The sequence below is a fragment of the Schistocerca gregaria genome, chromosome 7 (genome assembly GCF_023897955.1).
Source record: "Schistocerca gregaria isolate iqSchGreg1 chromosome 7, iqSchGreg1.2, whole genome shotgun sequence".
NCBI lineage: Eukaryota > Metazoa > Arthropoda > Insecta > Orthoptera > Acrididae > Schistocerca > Schistocerca gregaria.
In genome coordinates, this window is record NC_064926.1 from 165,780,567 (window position 1) to 165,801,069 (window position 20,503).

Sequence of the window (20,503 nt, forward strand, 5' to 3'; positions counted from 1 at the left end):
CGAGAGCGTGGTCGAGCCGGATGGTATACCTAACGGCCTATTTGACGGCAATCGTGCTGCAGGCAGCTTACTGCGCCAGTGTGGTGTCGTTTCTGGCTAATAAGAGGTACTCACCGCCGTTCAGCGACGTGGGCGGCCTCTACACGGACGGCAGGTACACCGTGACAGTGATGAGCGAGTCGTCCACTTCCGAACTGTTCGAGGTGGGTCACATGGACAACTATAGTTCGTATAGAATAACAAGTATGTGAATTCATGATAATCTTCCTTTCTTTCTGTTCTGAATATTGGATTAGGGTTATAATGTCTATCATGCTATTTTTCATAACCTCTCTTTCTACTGACATCGATCCAAAGCTTAGTTTACACGACACTAGGTTGCATGCAACTGCGCTGCTGCCGGCCACTGCGCATGCGCGCCGCACGTCTGCGTGAAACTAAACACTTCCGGCGTGTTCCAACTTTGGCGACAGTAGTTGTATGAGTTTTGAGGTTATGTGTGTTCGTACAGTGTAGGTAATTTGAAATATGAAGTGGGGAGCGGAGAAAATGTTAGCTTTTTAGATATCTATGCTTCTTTGCTTTGCATAGGTGTCTGTGGGATTTCAGTGATGCTGATTACAAAAATAAACAACGTATTGCTGCCGCTGAGACGTCATGTGCGATCACAACGTAGATGGTTTGACAATATCTGAGCTGCAGGGCAAAATTTATTAAGTTAAGAAAAGTACAAACAAGTGTAATTCTAGCTGTGGCAATGCTCTCGTCTACAAGACTAAAATCCCATCGTTTGAGTTGGCCAACTCTTTGTTAAGGAACATTGTTGACAGGAAGGAAGGCTATACAAATTCAAGAAGCTGCATTCCCCATTAGGTATTCATCTATTTAAAACGTCACTGCTGTGCTCCCCATTCACATATGGTGGAATTTTGAAATATTGCCACTGTACAAATCTATTTTCAAGAGAGTAGTTTGCAAACCATTCTCTTCTAAATGCGGCATACTTCGAATAATCACTGCTGTCAATATTAATAATTATTACTGTTAATAATTATTGGTGTTAATGAAAAAGCGTCATCACTAACTAAAACCGCATTTTATAGCATGCCAAGTGTTCTCGATTGTAATGCATGCAATATGATATGTAATTTCAGTTCTGGTGACAGTGCTTCATGCACTACAGAATCTTTATTCCTTATCCTATAATTAAATCTATTCAGAAGAAACGGTAACAGTTCTGGTGACATTATAAGACAATTAAAAGAACTTCTTGGATCTACCGTTATAAATTATTTCAGTAAGGATGCTGAGCAACCGAGCTGAGTCTTTTCTTCATCCAGTCACGAATCTAAACACGTTTCTTAATGTTTTATCATGCAGCGATTCCACACAACAAGCTTTAACTCCATCACAACTCGTGCCACTTATACCTGCCAAAACTTTCATTTCAGACACGACTCAGGAACCTACAAAACGACGAAACTGAAGTGTATACTGGTTTCGCCGTGTCTACAGTCAAATATGAAACCATTTGCGTACAACTCACACGCAACGAATGGCGCAAGCCAATGTCGTCGTGTAAACTAGGCTTAACACGAAGATGGTAACCTATATGCTGCTCTATTTGTAGTTTTCCTATGGAACATTTTTGCCACTCAGTCGGATGTTCCTTTATTGTGACAGAAAAAGAGCTACGCGTTTTCGTTATTCAAATTATTTTGGTTAATTTTTATACCTATTGACGTTACAACAGCGTATACTAATATTACTGTTATAACACTCAGTACAGTCATATTATAAGTATAAAATTGTCTCTGTTACTACTGCCACTACCCTAATTTTTCTTTATCAAGTACCACTTCTACAACTACTACTACTGATGATGATGATGATGTTTGGTTTGGTTTGGTTTGTGGGGCACTCAACTGTGCGGCTATCAGCGCCCATACAAATTCCCAACTTTTGCCCAGTCCAATCTCGCCACGTTCATGAATGATGATGAAATGATGAGGACAACACAAACAAAGTGTCATCTCGAGGCAGGTGAAAATCCCTTAGCCCAGGATCCCGTGCTCAGGAAGCAAGGACGCGACTGTGAGACAACGAGCTGCAGACTATTATTACTGACAATTATATTACAAATACTAATGCTTCTACTTTCTATTACAATTACTTTATGATAACGTTAGGATCAAAGATCTTTGAAAAACAGTTAAACATTTACTGTCCCTGTGTAGCTTCACTATTTCTCCTTACTATAGTCTAAAATGGACGCCTCCCCCCCCCCCCCCCCCACACACACACAAACCCACAACTTACTACTATCGGAATGTGCCTAATTTCTTTCTACGTTCCATACCAGATCGGGCATCCTGTCGGGACAGGAATATATTGATGCCTCCAGACTGCAATCTGACGGATCAGAATGCATCGCTTATACAGTGAGGAAACAAAAGTATTGTATGATTATATGATAGCGGAACAAACATTGGTAGCAGTTATTTCTGTAAAATATCTGGGAGTATGCGTACGGAACGATTTGAAGTGGAATGATCATTAAAATTAATTGTTGGTAAGGCGGGTGCCAGGTTGAGATTCATTGGGAGTCCTTAGAAAATGAAGTCCATCAACAAAGGAGGTGGCTTACAAAACACTCGTTCGACCGATTCTTGAGTATTGCTCGTCAGTGTGGGATCCGTACCAGGTCGGGTTGACAGAGGAGATAGAGAAGATCCAAAGAAGAGCGGCGCGTTTCGTCACAGGGTTATTTGGTAAACGTGATAGCGTTACGGAGATGATTAGCAAAATCAAGTGGCAGACTCTGAAAGAGAGGCGCTCTGCATCGCGGTGTAGGTTGCTGTCCAGGTTTCGAGAGAGTGCGTTTCTCGATTAGGTATTGAATATATTGCTTCCCCCTACTTATATCTCCCAAGGAGATCACGAATGTAAAATTAGAGAGATTCGAGCGCGCATAGAGGCTTTCTGGCAGTCGTTCTTCCCGCGCACCATACGCGACTGGAACAGGAAAAGGAGGTAATGACATTGGCACGTGAAGTGCCCTCCGCTGTACACCGTTGGGTGGCTTGCGGAGTATAAATGTAGATGTAGACACAACAAGTCGTTGGAAGTTCTCTCCAGAAAGAATGTGTTGCCGGTGAAGGATTGTGCGCGAACTGAGGTCTCGATTATGTCCCACAGATGTTCAATGGGATTCATGTCGGGCGATCTGGGTGGCCAGATCATTCGCTCCAACTGTCCAGAATGTTCTTCAAAGCAATCGTGAACAGTTGTGACCCAGTGACATAGTGCATCGTCATCCATAAAATTCCATCGTTCTTTGGGAACATGAATTCCCTGAATGGCTGCAGATGGTCTCCAAGTAGCCAAACATAACCATTTGCAGTCAATGACTGGTTCAGTTGGACCAGAGGACCAGCCAGTTCCATGTCCATGTAAGCACGGCCCACACTATTAAGGAGCCACTGCCAGCTTGCGCACTCCTTCGTTGACAATTTGGGTCCATCGCTGCATGGGAGTACGCCACGCTCGGGCCCCACCATGAGCTCTTATCAACTAGAATCGGGATTCATCTGACCAGGCCACCGTTTTCCAATCGTCTGGAGTCAAACTGATAGGTCACGATCCCAAGAGAGGCACTGCGGGCGACGTCGTGCTGTTAGCAAAGGCACTCGCGTCTATCGTCTGCTGCCACAACCCAGTAACGCCGGATTTCGCCGCGCTGCCCTAACGGATACAACGCCCGCACGTCCTACATTGATTTCCACAATCATCTCATGCAGTGTTTCTTGTCTGTTACCAAGACAACTCTATACAAACGCCTCTGCTCTCAGTTGATAAGCCGTCGGCCACTGCGTTGGCCATGGTGTAAGGAAATGCGTGAAATTTTATGTTCTCGGCACAGTCTTCACATTTTGGATCTCAGAACAATGAATTCCCTAACTGTTTCCTAAATGGAATGCCCCATGCATGTAGCCCCAATTACCTTTCCGCGTTCAAAGTCCGTTAATTCCTGCCGTTTGTCCTCAATCAAATTAGGAACCTTTTTACATTAATCACTACTCCCCCGTGGATTACCCATCTATACTTTGGGTACGTGATACCAACTCCATCTGTATAGGTGCATATTGCTAACCCATGACTTTCGTTACCTCATTGTGCACTGGTGCGCAAAACGTAAGGACGAAAGTAATTTTCGCATGATGTGTTACTTGCCAAGTAACATTGCCCGATGATACTTGGACCATACACAGAAAGAAATGCTACATTATTGTACTGGAAGATTACTGAAATACGCAGTACAATGAATAGAAATGACACTTTAATTTGAAGGCAATAATTGCAATGTAAACACCGCAATTTGTGATTGTTCCTTGGATATTACAAAACGCAATACAAGGTTTTTAACAGGGTGTGCGATGACCACGGACGGAAATGCATGCTATGCAATGTGCTCTCATGCTGGGCAAGAGGCTGGTAATAAGTTCTTGTTGTCGGGCTTTACACTCTTCCTCCAGCCCAGTTACCAACTTTGTAGAAGATGGTCAGTGCAGTGAATATGTTATAATACGTCCCGCCAACGCATATCACACGTGCTCGATGCACTTTAAGTTGGGGCAACGTGCAAACCAGTCCACTCGCCGAATGTCCTCACGTTCCAAGAACTGCTTCGCCTGCGCTATTCGATGCATTCGCGCGTTGTCATCCATAAAAGTGAAGTCCAGACAGAACACAGCCTTGAAAAGACGCTCTTGGGGAAGGAGTACAGTGTCATAGTAACACTGACCGGAGATTGTACCGTGTTAAAAGATTTGGAGGTCAGTACGCCCATGCAACATTATGCCTCCCTACACAACAGTTAGGACCACCAAAATGATCATGCTCGACTTTTTTTCTGGCTGCATTTTGTGTTTCCACCTCTCATCGTATAAATGTACGTAAAGCACCCAGGACCAGAACAAACATTGCCATCCATGGTGGTCACAAACCCTATTAAGAACCAAGTCCCACCTTTTGTAATGCTCAGGAGACCATTATAAATTGAGGCGACTCCAGAGCAGTTATTCTCTTTGAATAAAAGTTTCACTTTTGTTCGACTCATTTTGTATTTCTTTCAGTTACCCTGTGTATTACAATGAGTTGACAAAAGTTGTGGGATAGCAATATTCACATTGGCGGATCACTCACTGCTGATTCATGTGGATAGGTTTCTGACGTGATTATGGCCGCACGATGAGAATGGCATTCCATTTCGGAAATCGTTAGGAAATTCAATATTCCGAGACCTACAGTGTGAAGAGTGTGTCGAGTACATCAAATTTGGTGTGATATCTCTCACCGCCGGCCGTTGTGACCGAGCGGTTCTAGGCGCTTCAGCCCGGAACCGCGCTGGTGCTACGGTAGCAGGTTCGAATCCTGCCTCTAGCATGGATGTGTGTGATGTCCTTAGGTTAGTTAGGTTTAAGTAGTTCTAAGTCTAGGGGACTGGTGACCTCAGATGTTAAGTCGCATAGTGCTTAGAGCCGTTTGAACCATTTTTGAACCTCTCACCAAGGACAATGCAGTGGATAGCGGTTTTCACTTAACGACCGAAAGCAGTGGCGTTTGCACAGAGTTGTCAGTGCTAACAGACAAGCAACATCGCAGAAATCAATATGGGAAAGCATCGGTTAGGACAGTGTGGCGGAATTTGGCGTTAATGGCCTACGCCAGCGGACGACCGACACGAGTGCCTTTGCTAGAAGCACGAAATCGCCAGCAGCCTTTCCTGAGTCGTGACCATATCAGTTGGACCCTAGACGACTTGATAATTGTGTCCTGGACAGATGAGGCCCCATTTCAGTTGGTAAAAACTGACGGTAGGGTTCGAATGTGGCTCACACTACATGAAGCCATGACAACAAGGCACTGTGCAAGCTGGTGGAGACTCCATAGTGGTGTGGGCTGTGTAACGTGGAATGGACTGGGTCCTCTGGTCTAACTGCACCGATCATTGACAGGAAATGGAGATCATTTGCAGCCATTCATGGATCTCATTTTCCCAAACAACGACTGAATTTTTATGGATGACAGTGCGCTGTTCACCGGCCCGCAATTGCTAGCGATTGGTTTGAAGAATGTTCTAGACACTTTGAGGGAATGATTTGACCATCCAGATCTCCTGGCGTGAATCCCATCGTACATTTATGGGGCACGATCGAGAGGTGAGTACGTGCACAAAATCCTACACCGGCAACACTTCCTCAGTTATGGACAGCTATGGAAGCAGCATGCCTCAGTACTCTGCAAAGAACTTCCAACGAACCGTTGAGTTCGTGGCACGTCGAGCTGCTGCACTACGCCAGACAAGCGCAGGTCCGAAGCAATATTTGGAGGTATCCCATAACTTTTATTACCTCAATGTAAATTAGGGTGACTTAAGTGAAATTATTGTTTTTGAATAAAAGTTTCCTTTCTGTTCGTCCCATTTCGTATTTCGTTCAGTTAACTTTTGTATTATACTGTAGCAGTTCTTTCTATCTTTGGTCCAAGTTTCATAGAGAGGTGACAAAACATACAAAGTTACTTGCGTCCTTAAGTTTTCTACGCCAGTGTATTTCACTGATTCTTCTTAAGCAGGCTTGTGGGCATCTCCATTCTTCCATTACTGGGTGAAGCAATCGTAGAACTGTCGAGCTTCGTTATTGTTCCTTATGGTCGTCTCTGCTGTGGTAACTAATGGCTATAGTTACGCCTTGCTTTTTTTAGAGACAGTATGAGCCACAAGAATTAAGCTACGTATGTCCTCTTTTACTCTAATTACGTTGTAAACAGTTATACCCCTTGAAGCCTGTCTAGCAGTCCTTTCTCTCTGTTCAAGTAGGGAACATTCCCGTAAGTTCTGATCTGGTGTGCCGATTCATCCACAGTCACAGTTGGGCGTTGCCCTCTTAACAATTCTACTCAGACACGTCCAATATGGCCCATGTTTGGAAAGATAGTGTTCCAGACCCCTACTTGGCTCAAAATGTATCTGTTGCCTTTCATTTCCGCCAACAGCCTTGCCGCAGTTGTAACACTGGTTCCCGTCAGATCACCGGTGTTACGCGCTGTCGGGCTGAGTTAATACCTGGATGGGTAAGCATCCGGTCTGCCGAGCGCTATTGGCAAGCGGGATACGCTCAACCCTTGTGAGGTAAACTGAGGAGCTGCTTGATTGTCAAGTAGCGGCTCCGGTCTCGTAAACTGATAAACGGCCGGGAGAGCGGTGTGTTGACCACATGCCCCTCAGTATCCATATCCAGTGACGCCTGTAGGCAGAGGATGATATGGCGGCCAGTCGGTAAAGTTGGGCTTTCCAAGGCCTGTTTGGACGGAATTTAGTTTTTTTTTAGCCTTTCGTTTATATCAGCAAGATATTGAAATGTTCTTTTCCGGTACCTAATTCCATCTTTGCTGTCTTTCTGTAAATACGGAAGCGTCCGATCCCGCCCGTCTGCTTTGACCCATGACGTCACAAATATGGCGGAAACGACCATAAACCACGATTCCAATGTGGCGCATATAAAGTCGGTACGTACACATTATGAGGACGAAAATACATTGAAAAACAAACACACACACTCTCTACAAAAATCCTAATGACACTAACGGGACAAGCACGGGAAATGGGGTGTTTTGGGTGGGGTCAAACTAAATATAAACAAATTTAGGCACCCGCACACATATAAAACCACACAAAAAGACGAAAAAAACGACATCACAAAACTCCCCAAACACCACTAAACACAATATCATCTGGACTCGGACACTTCCCTTGACCTATATAGCTCAACAGCAGCTCCCAATCCCATAAATTAGGATCAAACACTTCCCTTGGCCTATATAGCACAAAAACGTCTACCGATACCAATATCAACGTACACAGCCACACATTGGGATCGAACACTTCCCTTGACCTGCGCACTGTTAATTTTATCCATCATATCCATTCCTGAACAAAAATAACAACTGATTAATTTTACTAAAATTACCACACGATCTACAGCGAACAACACTAAATTAACCTTCGCACAAAATCGTTAACGCACTGAAATGAATTCCACTACAAACACAGCCGGCACTCGAACAATTCTGGATAATGAGCAAAAGCAAACTGAGCCCATTACACCTCACAATCGAAAACCTTGAAAATACCACCAGAGAGCACAACAAACCACAACACGACGACATCTATAAACACGCCATACTCACAAGCCAAACTCCTCGCCGTCATGACGTTACACCCGACAACACCCGTACGTCACGGGTCAAAGCCGACGCGTGGGATCGGACGCTTCTGTCGACTCGTCTTTCTGCAAATATTAAATCCTTTATTACTAAAGGATTTTTTAAATGATTTAGTGATGTCTTCTTTATCTGATATACGACTGTACAATTTCGTAGCTGCAGACCCTATCGCAATGAAGACTAACAGACCTGTTGATAGCTCCTCACGAATTTCGTCTATTTTTTTTTTCATTTTCTCTTGTCTCCATCTAATTAGTGGTACCCTTTTCTCTTATTTAAAGGTCCAGGTGATATACGCCCACTAACATACTTCGTAGGTCTGTAGATACCATGCTGAAGGCTCTGCATCATCGTAGCAGAGTTCCTCGCTGTATTTTTCTCATTGGAGCGGCAGAGGCAACGGAAAAAGCATGCGAAGTTCAGAAGAACGCGAAATCCCGAAGATTGGTTAAAATTTACATACGCGCGAAATTTCAAAAAATGGTTCAAATGGGCCTGAGCACTATGGGACTCAACATCTTAGGTCATAAGTCCCCTAGAACTTAGAACTGCTTAAACCTAACTACCCTAAGGACATCACACACACCCATGCCCTAGGAAGGATTCGAACGTGCGGTTCCGGATTGCAGCACCAGAACCGCACGGCCACCGCGGCCGGCGCGCGAAATTTGGCACGGACTTCAATGCGAGATGCCTTTAATAGGTTCCACAACGAGACATTGTCTCGAAATTTGGTAGAAAATCCGAAGAAATTCTAGTCGTATGTAAAGTACACAAGCGTCAAGACGCAGTCAATACCTTCGATGCGCAGTGCCGATGGTACTGTTGCCGACGACTGTGCCGCTAAAAAGCTGAGTTATTGAACGCAGTTTTCCGAAATTCCTTCACCAGGGAAGACGAATGGAATATTCCAGAATTTGAAACACGAACAGCTGCTAGCATGAGTTTCTTAGAAGTAGATACCTTAGGGGTTGCGAAGCAACTCAAATCGCTTGATACGGGCAAGTCTTCAGGTCCAGATTGTATACCGATTAGGTTCCTTTCAGATTACGCTGATACAATAGCTCCCTTCTTAGCACTCATACACAACCGCTCGCTCACCGATAGATCTGTACCTACAGATTGGAAAATTGCGCAGGTCGTACCAGTGTTTAAGAAGGGTAGTACGAGTAATCCATCTAACTACAGACCTATATCACTGACGTCGGTTTGCAGTAAGGTTTTGGAGCATATACTGTATTCGAACATTATGAATCACCCCGAAGGGAACTATCTATTGATACGTAATCAGCATGGTTTCAGAAAACATCGTTCTTGTGCAACGCAGCTAGCTCTTTATTCGCACGAAGTAATGGCCGCTATCGACAGGGGATCTCAAGTTGATTCCGTATTTCTAGATTTCCGGAAAGCTTTTGACACCGTTCCTCACAAGCGACTTCCAGTCAAGCTGCGGGCCTATGGGGTATCGTCTCAGTTGTGCGACTGGATTCGTGATTTCCTGTCAGGAAAGTCGCAGTTCGTAGTAATAGACGGCAAATCATCGAGCAAAACTGAAGTGGTATCAGGTGTTCCCCATGGAAGCGTACTGGGTCCTCTGCTGTTCCTGATCTATATAAATGACCTGGGTGACAATCTGGGCAGTTCTCTTAGGTTGTTCGTAGATGATGCTGTAATTTACCGTCTAGTAAGGTCATCCGAGGACCAGTATCAGTTGCAAAGCGATTTAGAAAAGATTGCTGTATGGTGTGGCAGGTGGCAGTTGACGCTAAGTAGTGAGTGTGAGGTAATCCACATGAGTTCCAAAAGAAATCCGCTGGAATTCGATTTCTCGATAAATAGTACAATTCTCAAGGCTGTCAATTCAACTAAGTACCTGGGTGTTAAAATTACGAACAGCTTCAGTTGGAAAAACCACATAGATAATATTGTGGGGAAGGCGAGCCAAAGGTTGCGTTTCATTGGCAGGACACTTATAAGATGCAACAAGTCCTCTAAAGAGACAGCTTACACTACACTCGTTCGTCCTCTGTTAGAATATTGCTGCGCGGTGTGGGATCCTTACCAGGTGGGATTGACGGAGGACATCGAAAGGGTGCAAAAAAGGGCAACTCGTTTTGTATTGTCACGTAACAGGGGAGAGAGTGTGGCAGATATGATGCGCGAATTGGCATGGAAGTCATTAAAGCAAAGACGTTTTTCGTTGCGGTGAGATCTATTTACGAAATTCCAGTCATCAACTTTCTCTTCCGAATGCGAAAATATTTAGTTCAGCCCAAGCTACATCGGTAGGAATGATCATCAAAATAAAATAAGAGAAATCAGAGCTCGAACAGAAAGGTTTAGGTGTTCGTTTTTCCCGCACGCTGTTCGGGAGTGGAACGGTAGAGAGATAGTATGATTGTGGTTCGATGAACCCTCTGCAAAGCACTTAAATGTGAACTGCAGAGTAGTCATGTAGATGTAGATGTAGATCTCGGCGGGATTTGATCGAGCTTTGTGACAAGACGCAGTAGGGATTATTTTTTTTTAAGACACGTTTTTTTCTCAACATGACATCGAGCTCATTACGTTTGGCCCAGTGAGATACCAACTTCTTAATCTTTCAGAAAATAAACTTGATTCCACCTCATCTGCAGCAAGTCTTTAATTCGCAATTAACCTTCTACATCCACGTCCATACGTGGAGGGTATTTCTGGTACCACTGACGGATATCCTCCCCTGTTCCATCTGCGCATTGTGCATGGGGAGAGTGATTGCCGGTAAGTCCTATATCAGCTCAAATTTCTCTAATTTTCTCGTTGTGGTCATATTTCAACACGCATGTGCGAAGAAGTAATATGTTATCCGAGTCTCTCCAGAAAGTACTCTCTCGAAATTTCAATAATAAACCTCTCCGTGATGCACAGCCCGTCTCTTGTACCGTCTGCCAATGCAGTTTGTTGATCCCGCCACGAAATGTGCTGCTCTTCGTTGGATCTTCTCTATCTCTTCTTCAGTCCTGTCTGGTAAGGGTCCCATTTTGATGAACAAAAGACTCAGTGGCTAGTACTTTACTCCGTTGCTAACGGCTTTCAAATCACACTGTGCACCTGAGTAGGATAAACATCATTCTGCTATACATGCTGAGGCTCCTCTAAGGCAACCCAATGTTGTTGTTGTTGTTATCTTGCCAGCCGGAGTGGCCGAGCGGTTGTAGGCGCTACAGTCTGGAACCGCACGACTGCCACGGTCGCAGGTTCGAATCCTGCCTCGGGCATGGATGTGTGTGATGTCCTTAGGTTAGTTAGGTTTAAGGAGTTCTAAGTTCTAGGGGACTGATGACCTCAGCAGTTAAGTCCCATAGTGTTCATAGCCGTTTGAACCATCTGTTGTGATCTTCAGTTGCAAGACTGGTTTGATACAGCTCTCCATGCTAGTCTTAAAGTGTAAGACTCTTCATTTTCATATAAATGCAGCAATGTTCATGTATTTGAATCTGCTTCCTATATTCAGTTCCCTTTTTGCGTCAGTATGTGTCCTATTAACTGATCTGCTTTTATAGTCAAATTGTGCCATAAATCACTTTTGAGCCCAATCTTACTTAGTATATCATCATCTGTTATTTTATATATCCATGTAATCATCAGTATTCTCCTGCAGCACCACGTATCAAAAGCTTGTACTCTCTTCTTATCCAAACTGTTTATCACCCATATTTGACTTCCATACAAGGCTATAATCCTAAACAACACCTTCAGAAAAGACTTCCTAAGACTTCAATTCATATTAAATGTTAAATTCCACTTTTTTACAAATTCTTTTCATGCTATCGTCAATCTGCATTGGATATCCTCTTTACTACAGCAATGAACAGTTATTTCGCTGCCCAAATAACAAAACTTTTCGACTACTTTTAGTGCCTCATTTCCTAACCTAATTTCCACAGCAATGCTTGATTTACTTCAACAACATTCCGTTACGCATGTTTTAATTTTGTTTACTTTCATCTTATCTATTTTGGAAACACTATCCATTTCGTTCACCTCATGTCACAAGTCATTTACCATCTCTGAGAAAATTTCAATTAATCAGTAAAACTTAGTTTTCGTTTCTTATCCCTGAACTTTAGTTCCCTTTTCCCAATTTCTCCCTGTCACCTTGACAGCTTACCCTTATGTACAGTCTGAATGGCACTGGGAATGGGCTACAACTTTGTCTCACTTCCTTCTCAACTAAGGATTTCTTTCTTGTTTTTTGACACTTGTAAACCCAGTCTGTTTTCAGTTTATGTTGTAAATAATCTTAAGTTTCCTTGTTTTTATACTGCTTTTTTCAAAACCTACAAACGCCTTTCTTCAACCTATCTTCTAGGCAGGGGCGTATCCTCCATGAATGCAATGCATGCTCTGTTAAATATATTACTCGTTAACTCACAAATATTCCCTACAAGTCAACTCGTGATAATGTAATCATATGTCTATTTCACAATCTGTATTTTCTTTTCTTTGAACTGGCTGCTGGTTTTCTCTGCCTCGAGATGCCTGGGTGTTGTGTGTCTTTCATCATTATTTCATCCTCATTCACTCGCAAGTCGCCGTAGTGGCGTTAAAGAACTTGTGGAGTGGCGGCCGAACCGCCCCGCGAGGGGTCTCACGGCCACAAATGCCATACGCTCATTATTATTATTCATTACTCTAACGGCAGACACCTGGTAAAAAGAGGGCAGAACCACGTGTAACAAACACGGGGCTCTTTTGAACAGCTGGACGTTGTGGCCGTGCGGTTCTAGGCACTTCAGTCTGGACCGCGCAATCGCTACGGTCACAGGCTCGAATCCTGCCTCGGGAATGGATGTGTACGATGTCCTTAGTTAGGTTTAAGTAGCTCTAAGTTATAGGGGACTGATGACCTCAGATGGTAAGTCCCATAGTGTTCAGAGCCATTTGAACCATCTTTTGAACAAGATGCTGTTCGTCGCCACAAACGTGCATCTCGCATCCAGCAAGAAAAAAAAGCTGTGTTACTCTTCTCGAGGTGGAGTTATTCACTTGCAGCAAGATGTCTTTGTTAACGGTTGTCAGTTCCCTCGGTTTTCGGTAAAAAAAAAAAAAAAAAAAAAAAAAAAAAAAAAAAAAAAAAAAAACATCAATTGACGGAAAATTGCAATGCGAAGAGGTGACATCGTAGCGTGGCGTTGTCAGTTTTTGAGAATATAGTTAAAGTGCCGATTGAACACATTATGTGGTTCGACGAAATCTGTATAAACGCCAGTCATTCTGTCAGAAGAGATTGGACGTATCATAGCATATGTGGAAGTTCTGCTGTTCCCATGGGAAACGGCGCAAGAATTATTGTTGCTGTGCCAGCCATACTGCGCGCGTGTGCACACACCCGTGAACCGACATTACCTCCTCCTACCATGCTCAACTGTGCTTAGCTGTCAATCACTTTGTCATTCTGATCCGGGTATAGCGGCGAATGAATGCGTCGTGTTTAATGCGTTTGAATGATATAGGTGTCAGCACATTTACAATAGACTGGGATTTTGTGCGAACACATCTAAATTTTTTCTCAAATATGTTTGAATAAAATTAGCGGCACAGTCATTTGAGCAAAAACTGTGCATTTTTTGAGTCGTGTGAGATGCCCATGCACCTTCCACTGTAATTACAGCGAAGTCCTTTGAAGTCGACAAACTGGTTCTTTTGAAGATGCAAGCATTGACGAGCTGGAAGCAGCAGCTTGATCAGAAAGCCTGCGTTTTTCCGATTTTAAATGTTTCTCAGTATTTCTGGGACCACCATAACCAATAACAAAATCCGTACGACGCTTTTCACACGTAACATCGGATGCAGCAGTGCTTTGTTTTATAAATTGATACATATTTTGCAAAATAATATTAAAAGTTCACTTGCGTTTAGGCATTTTGTAACGTTGTAAAATCTTATAAACACAAAAACGTTGATTGAGTTGTTTGATTGTGCACGTATACCCGACCATTCAAATACAAACTAAAACTAAACAGTGTTGCCAAACGTCAAGTTCGCACTTGCGCAATGTGACTGTTGAGTTGAGTGGCAGCATCTGTCTCGCTCTCGCATCTTATTCGCTCTCTCTTCTGCACACCACCCGTGCTGCTGCCATCACCCACGTGTTTCGAATATAGCCAGGTAGGGGGTAAATCTGATCAATTATCGTTTGCTCTGTTTGCAAAAGTGGGACTTTTTGCTCTGGCTGGGGACAACGGGGCAGGCAACCTGCAACCTGCCCCGCACAAGCAGAACGTATGGTCATGTTACATACACATACAACTGATATGTTTCATGTTCTACATACGTACTCCTCAAGCCACTGTGCGGTGCTTGGCGAAGCATACTCTGTACCACAACTAGTCGTTTCATTTCCTATTCCAGATGCACATAAAGCGAGGGGAAACGACTGTCTGTACACATCCGTATGAGCCCTAGTTTCTCGCGTCTTCTCTTTGTGGTCCCTAGGCAAAATGTATTTTGGCGGCAGTAGGACTGTTCTGCAATCAGCTTCAAATGCTGGTTCGCCAAACCTTCTCAGTAGTGTTTTTTCGAAATATTCTTCCTGGGATCCCACTTGAGCTCCCAAAGCATATCTGTAACACTTGTCTGCTGATTCAACCTAACGGTAACAAATCTAGCAGCTCGCGTCTGAATTGTTTCAATGTCTACTTTCAATTCAACCTGATGTGGGTTCCAAACGCTCGAGCAGTATTCAAGAACAGGTCGCACTAGTGTCTTATATGCAGCCCCCTTTACAGATGAATCAAACTTTCCTAACATTCTCCCAATAAACTGAAGTTGACCATTCGCCTTCCCTACTACAGTTCTCACATTCTCATTCCATTTCATATCGCTTTGCAACGTTACGCCCATGTATGTAAATGACGTGACTGTGTCAAGGAGGACACTACTAATACCGTGTCTGAACGCTAAGCGTTTGTTTTTCCTACTCATCCGCATTAACTTACGTTTTTCTACATTAAGAGCCAGCTGCCATTCATTACACCAACTAGAAATTTTGTCTCGGTCATCTTGTATTTAAAAAAAATGGTTCAAATGGCTCTGGGCACTATGGGACTTAACATCTGAGGTCATCAGTCCCCTAGAACTTAGAATTACTTAAACCTAACTAACCTAAGGACATCACACACATCCATGCCCGAGGCAGGATTCGAACCTGTGACCGTAGCGGTCGCGCGGTTCGAGACTGAAACGCCTAGAACCACTCGGCCACACCGGCGAGCTAATAAATAGAGGTGGATGTGGATAAGTTAATAAAATGGCTAAGTTATGCCTGGCTTTACACTTAGAAATCTATTTCATTGTGTTTACCTCCAGCATACTTTCACTTAATATGGTGCTATGTTGTAATCTTCTGGGGCGAAAAAAGTATTTATTCTACAGAAACATACTGTAAGAATATTGTGTAATGTTGATAACATAAAATCCCACAGTAACATCTACAGGGACCTTCGGTTCTTCCACAATACTAGAAGTATTGTACAATACTAGAAGTAGAGTACAATATGTAACCTTATGTAGGATTCTCAGTGCGTCTTATATTCTGATTCAAATGTCTGTAACATGTTACTAACAGATTTCAGTCAGTATAAGGTAAATTCCCAGATATTTGAAATCAAAGTAAAAGAATACCTCAGTAGTAATTCCCTCTCAGTTAATCACAATATTTTTGTCTGTGGATGTAATTCCATGAAACTCTAACTTAAACATATGTTGACTTTGTCAGTGTACAGACATCTGATAGGAGTCTTTTTAAAGTTACATAAATGCTTAATTTTAAGAGTCAGATAAATACAGCAGCTGAGTTATAGTAGATGAGAATCACTGGCTTTATTCAAAATAGCTGTCTTTGTCCTAATGTACATAAATACATATAAAATAAATTAGAAGGAAGTCACATAATTATCAGTATGACTAAATTAGTACTAGTCATAATTTTTTCTTAATATTCGGTACAAAAGTAGCATGCAGTGGCTGCTTCTGCCTATTAATGTATACCAAAAACCGTTCTCATGTCCTGGAAGTCTCTTTTTTATAATGAGGTATATAGAACAAGTTGTATGCACGAATAAAAGAATGAATGGTCATGCTGGCTACAGTTTAAGCTAAGTTACTAATGTATATCAAGAAAAGGATCAACTTCATTATGAAAAACTGCAGAACAATTCTGGTCATACATAAGGGCTGTTAGTGGCACCAAAATTAGTGTCCAGTCTCTAGCGAATGAGACAGGAACTGAAATTGAGGGTCACAAAGGAAAAGCTGAAATGCTAAACTCCATTTTCAAACGTTCGTTTAGAAAGGAAAACCCAGAGAATTGCCCCAATTAATCCTCATGCCACTGAAAATATGAATGAATTAAGTATTAGTGTCAGTGGTGTTGCGAAACAGCTGAAATTGTTAAAATTGAATAAACCTCCAGGGCCTGATGGAATCCCTGTCAGATTCTCTACTGAAGTTGCAGCTGAGTTAGTCCCTCTCCTAACTACAAACTATTGCAGATTCCTCAGACGAAAAAATCATGCCCAGTCCTTGGAAAAAAAGCACAGGTCACACCCATCTACAAGAAGTGTAGTAGAACTGAACAAAACTACCATCCCATATCTTTGACACTGATTTTTTGTAGAATCTTAGCACATATTCTGAGCTCAAACATAATGAGGTATCTTGAACAGAATGACCTCCTCAATGCCAATCAACATGGATTCTGAAAACATCGATCATTTGAAACCCAGCTCACACTTTCCTCACATGACATAGTGAAAGCCTTGGATCAAGGCAGTCAGGTAGATGCAGTTTCTTGATTTCCAAAAAGCATCTGACTCATTAGCACACTATGCTTATTGTCAAAAATATGATCATACGGGATATCAAGTGAAATTTGTAACAGAACTGAGGACTTTTTGGTAGGGAGGACACAAAACATTATTTTGGATGAAGAGTCATCATCAGATATAGAAATAACTTCAAGTGTGCCACAGGGATGTGTGCAGGGACCCTCACTGTTCATGTATTATAGTTCTGACTTTGCATACAATATTAATAGTAATGTCAGACTTTTTGCAGATGATGCAGTTATCTGTAATGAAGTACTAATAGAAAGAAGCTGCATAAATGTTCAGTCAGATCTTGAAGAAATTTCAAAGTAGTGAAAAGATTGGCAACTTGCTTTAAATGTTCCAAAATGTAAAGTTCTGCACTTCACAAAATGAAAAACGTAGTACCCTATGACTATACTACTGATGCGTCACTGGTGGAATCAGCCACCTACTAAAGTACTTACGTGTGACACTTTGTACGGAGATGAAATGGAATGATCACATATTTATTTATTCATTTATTTATTTATTTATTTAACCTGATCAGATTAGGGCCATCAGGCCCTCTCTTACATCGGACCAGTGTTCCACACATGTAGCATTTCACACATCAGAGTTGCATCATGACAATAGTTTAAATGAGAATGTTAGCTTACTCCAGTGACAATAGGAATAAAGAGTAATGACTAAGACCTAATTAAGTAAATGCGGCAGTATTTTTACAACAGGTGCTATACATACAGATTATGATAAAAGCAATAATAAAATGTAATGATAAACATGACTAAGACTTAATAAATTAAATGCTGGCAGTGTTTTTACAGCAGCTGCTATACATACAGATTATGATAAAAGCAATAATAAGCAATAATAATAACAGTAAAAAAAATCAAATAATAATGACATGAGAAGGATTGGCAATAGTAACGAAGGTTTGTGCAGATGTACATAATATCTTGGTGTGTAAAGTAGATGTTTACTAGTTTAGCGTGTGTTGGGGAATGGGGATTTAAGGAGGGGGAAAGAGGGAAGTAATGAGGTGAAGTGCATTCATGTACAGAGGAAGGCATTACTGTTGCTTAAGTAGATACGTCATTAACTGTTTTTTGAAGCTGGACATGTTTTTAAGTTCTCTAACATAACGAGGGAGGCTATTCCAGAGTCAGGTTCCCGCTACTGTAAAGGACTTGGAGAAGGTGACTGAGCGATGCAGTGGAACGGAGAGGATTTTATTATAATGGGAACGTGTGTTTCTGTCATGTTGTTCCGACATGAGCGTTAGGGACGAGGAGAGATATGAGAGACAGTTTACATTTATAAGGCAGTAGATGAGACAGAGTGTATGGAAATCTGTGCGTTTGTCTGCACGCAACCAGGACAATTTTGCATATGCTGGTGAAATGTGATCAAAAAGTCGAACGTCACAGATATATCGGACGCAGGCATTCATGACCAGTTCTAGACGTCGGGAATTTTCCTGAGAGAGGCCTTGTAGGATAATATCGCTGTAGTCAATGATTGGGAGTATAAGCGTTTGTACTAATTTCTTTTTCAGATCGAAAGGGAAGAGTTTTTTATATTTTTGTAGGACATGAAGGGATGCTGATGCTTTTTTGCACACTGCAGTTACGTGCTCTGTCCAATTTAGATTTTCATCTATTATTACTCCCAAACTCTTTGCTGAAGGAGAGAAGTTAATATTTGTTCCATTTAGGATAAGAGGTGGTAAGGATTCCCGATGTTTTGGGCTAATGAGCTTAGAGTGACCAACAAGTACCGCTTGTGTTTTAGATGGGTTTAGTTTTAGACCTATGTCCTGTGCCCATTTTGACAGTGCATCGAGGTCAGTATTGAAATTTTCAATAGCTTTCTTGAGATTGCTTGTTTTCGCACTTAGATACAACTGAAGGTCATCAGCATACATATGGTATTTACAATAGGTCAGAACCGATGACACATCGTTGACATACAGAGAGAAGAGTATAGGACCTGATACTGAGCCTTGGGGAACGCCTGACACTACCTGCTGCCATTGTGATTTTATATTCCCAGATAGGACGCGTTGCTGACGAGACGTCATGTATGAGCGAAACCATTGCACTGCACTTGGTGAGAAATTTAGACCGCTAAATTTGGCCAGTAAGATGTCGAAGTCGACAGTATCAAATGCTTTGCTGAAATCTAAGACGCAAATGATAGTCGCTTCTTGTCTGTCCATGGCATGTTTCAAGTCATCTGTCACCTTTATCAGAGCAGATGTTGTGCTTCGATGTTTACGGAAACCTGATTGGTATTCGTCTAGTAGGTTGTTAGTAGTGAGGTAGTTGGTGAGCTGGTCATGAACTATATATTCTAAGGCCTTTGATAGTGCAGGAAGAAGGCAGATGGGGCGGTAGTCAGAGGGTGCTGTGGCTATGTCCTTTTTAGGCAATGGCTTAATTTGTCCCAGTTTCCAGGCCTCAGAGAAAACACTTGTGATTAATGAATCGTTGAAAATGTCTGTTATAGAGGGCAGTAGTTGGTCAATAATAAGTTTTACCATCTGGATAGTGATACCATCACGTCCAGTAGATGCTGATCTAATCCGCATTATGGCTTTCTTGACAGTACTGCAAGTGACGTGCTGTAGATAGAATTTTTCTTTGCTACAGTCGTTCAACCCCATGAAGTAATCAATGATTCTCTGTTTTTTTTCCGGTACAATTTTGGTTGTAGGTAACGTGAAGAATCGGTTTAGTTCTTCAGCTGGGACCATGTGATTTTCTGCAACTTTTATTTTGCCTAAACCGAGACTACGAAGATTTTTCCACAGGATAGCTGGTCTACATCTATTGTCAGCTAATGTACGGGCATGTCTGAGCTTAGCGTTTCTCACCGCTTGACTGACTTTGTTTCGTTTCTGCTTGTATACAGCATGATTTTCAGGTGTAGGGTGTATCTTGTATGCTCGATGTGCAGCATCTCTGAGATTCATGAGCTGTTTTAGTTCATCAGTCAGCCAGGGTGCAGGTTGCCTTTTTACTTTTCTGGTCTTTATTGGAGCATATTTGTCATAGAGTCGAGTAATTTTGTTAGTGAAATCCCGGAGTTTGTCGTTTATGTCCATGAGGGGAGTAGAGGTCATTCCCCAAACTATTTCTTGTGCCTCAGTTACGAGTTCAGGCAAATTTATGCGTTTGAGGTCTCGGTATGTAGACAGTTTTTGTTTCTTTCTAGGACATTCTAGTGAATACGTCATGGAAATGATGTCATGGGTAGACATGCCCGGCGCAGATATTTGAGAGGTGCAGATTATTCTGTTCGGAGATTTCGTTGCGAATATATCAATGAAAGTGTGACTGGTAGTCGTGTGATGAGTAGGTGCC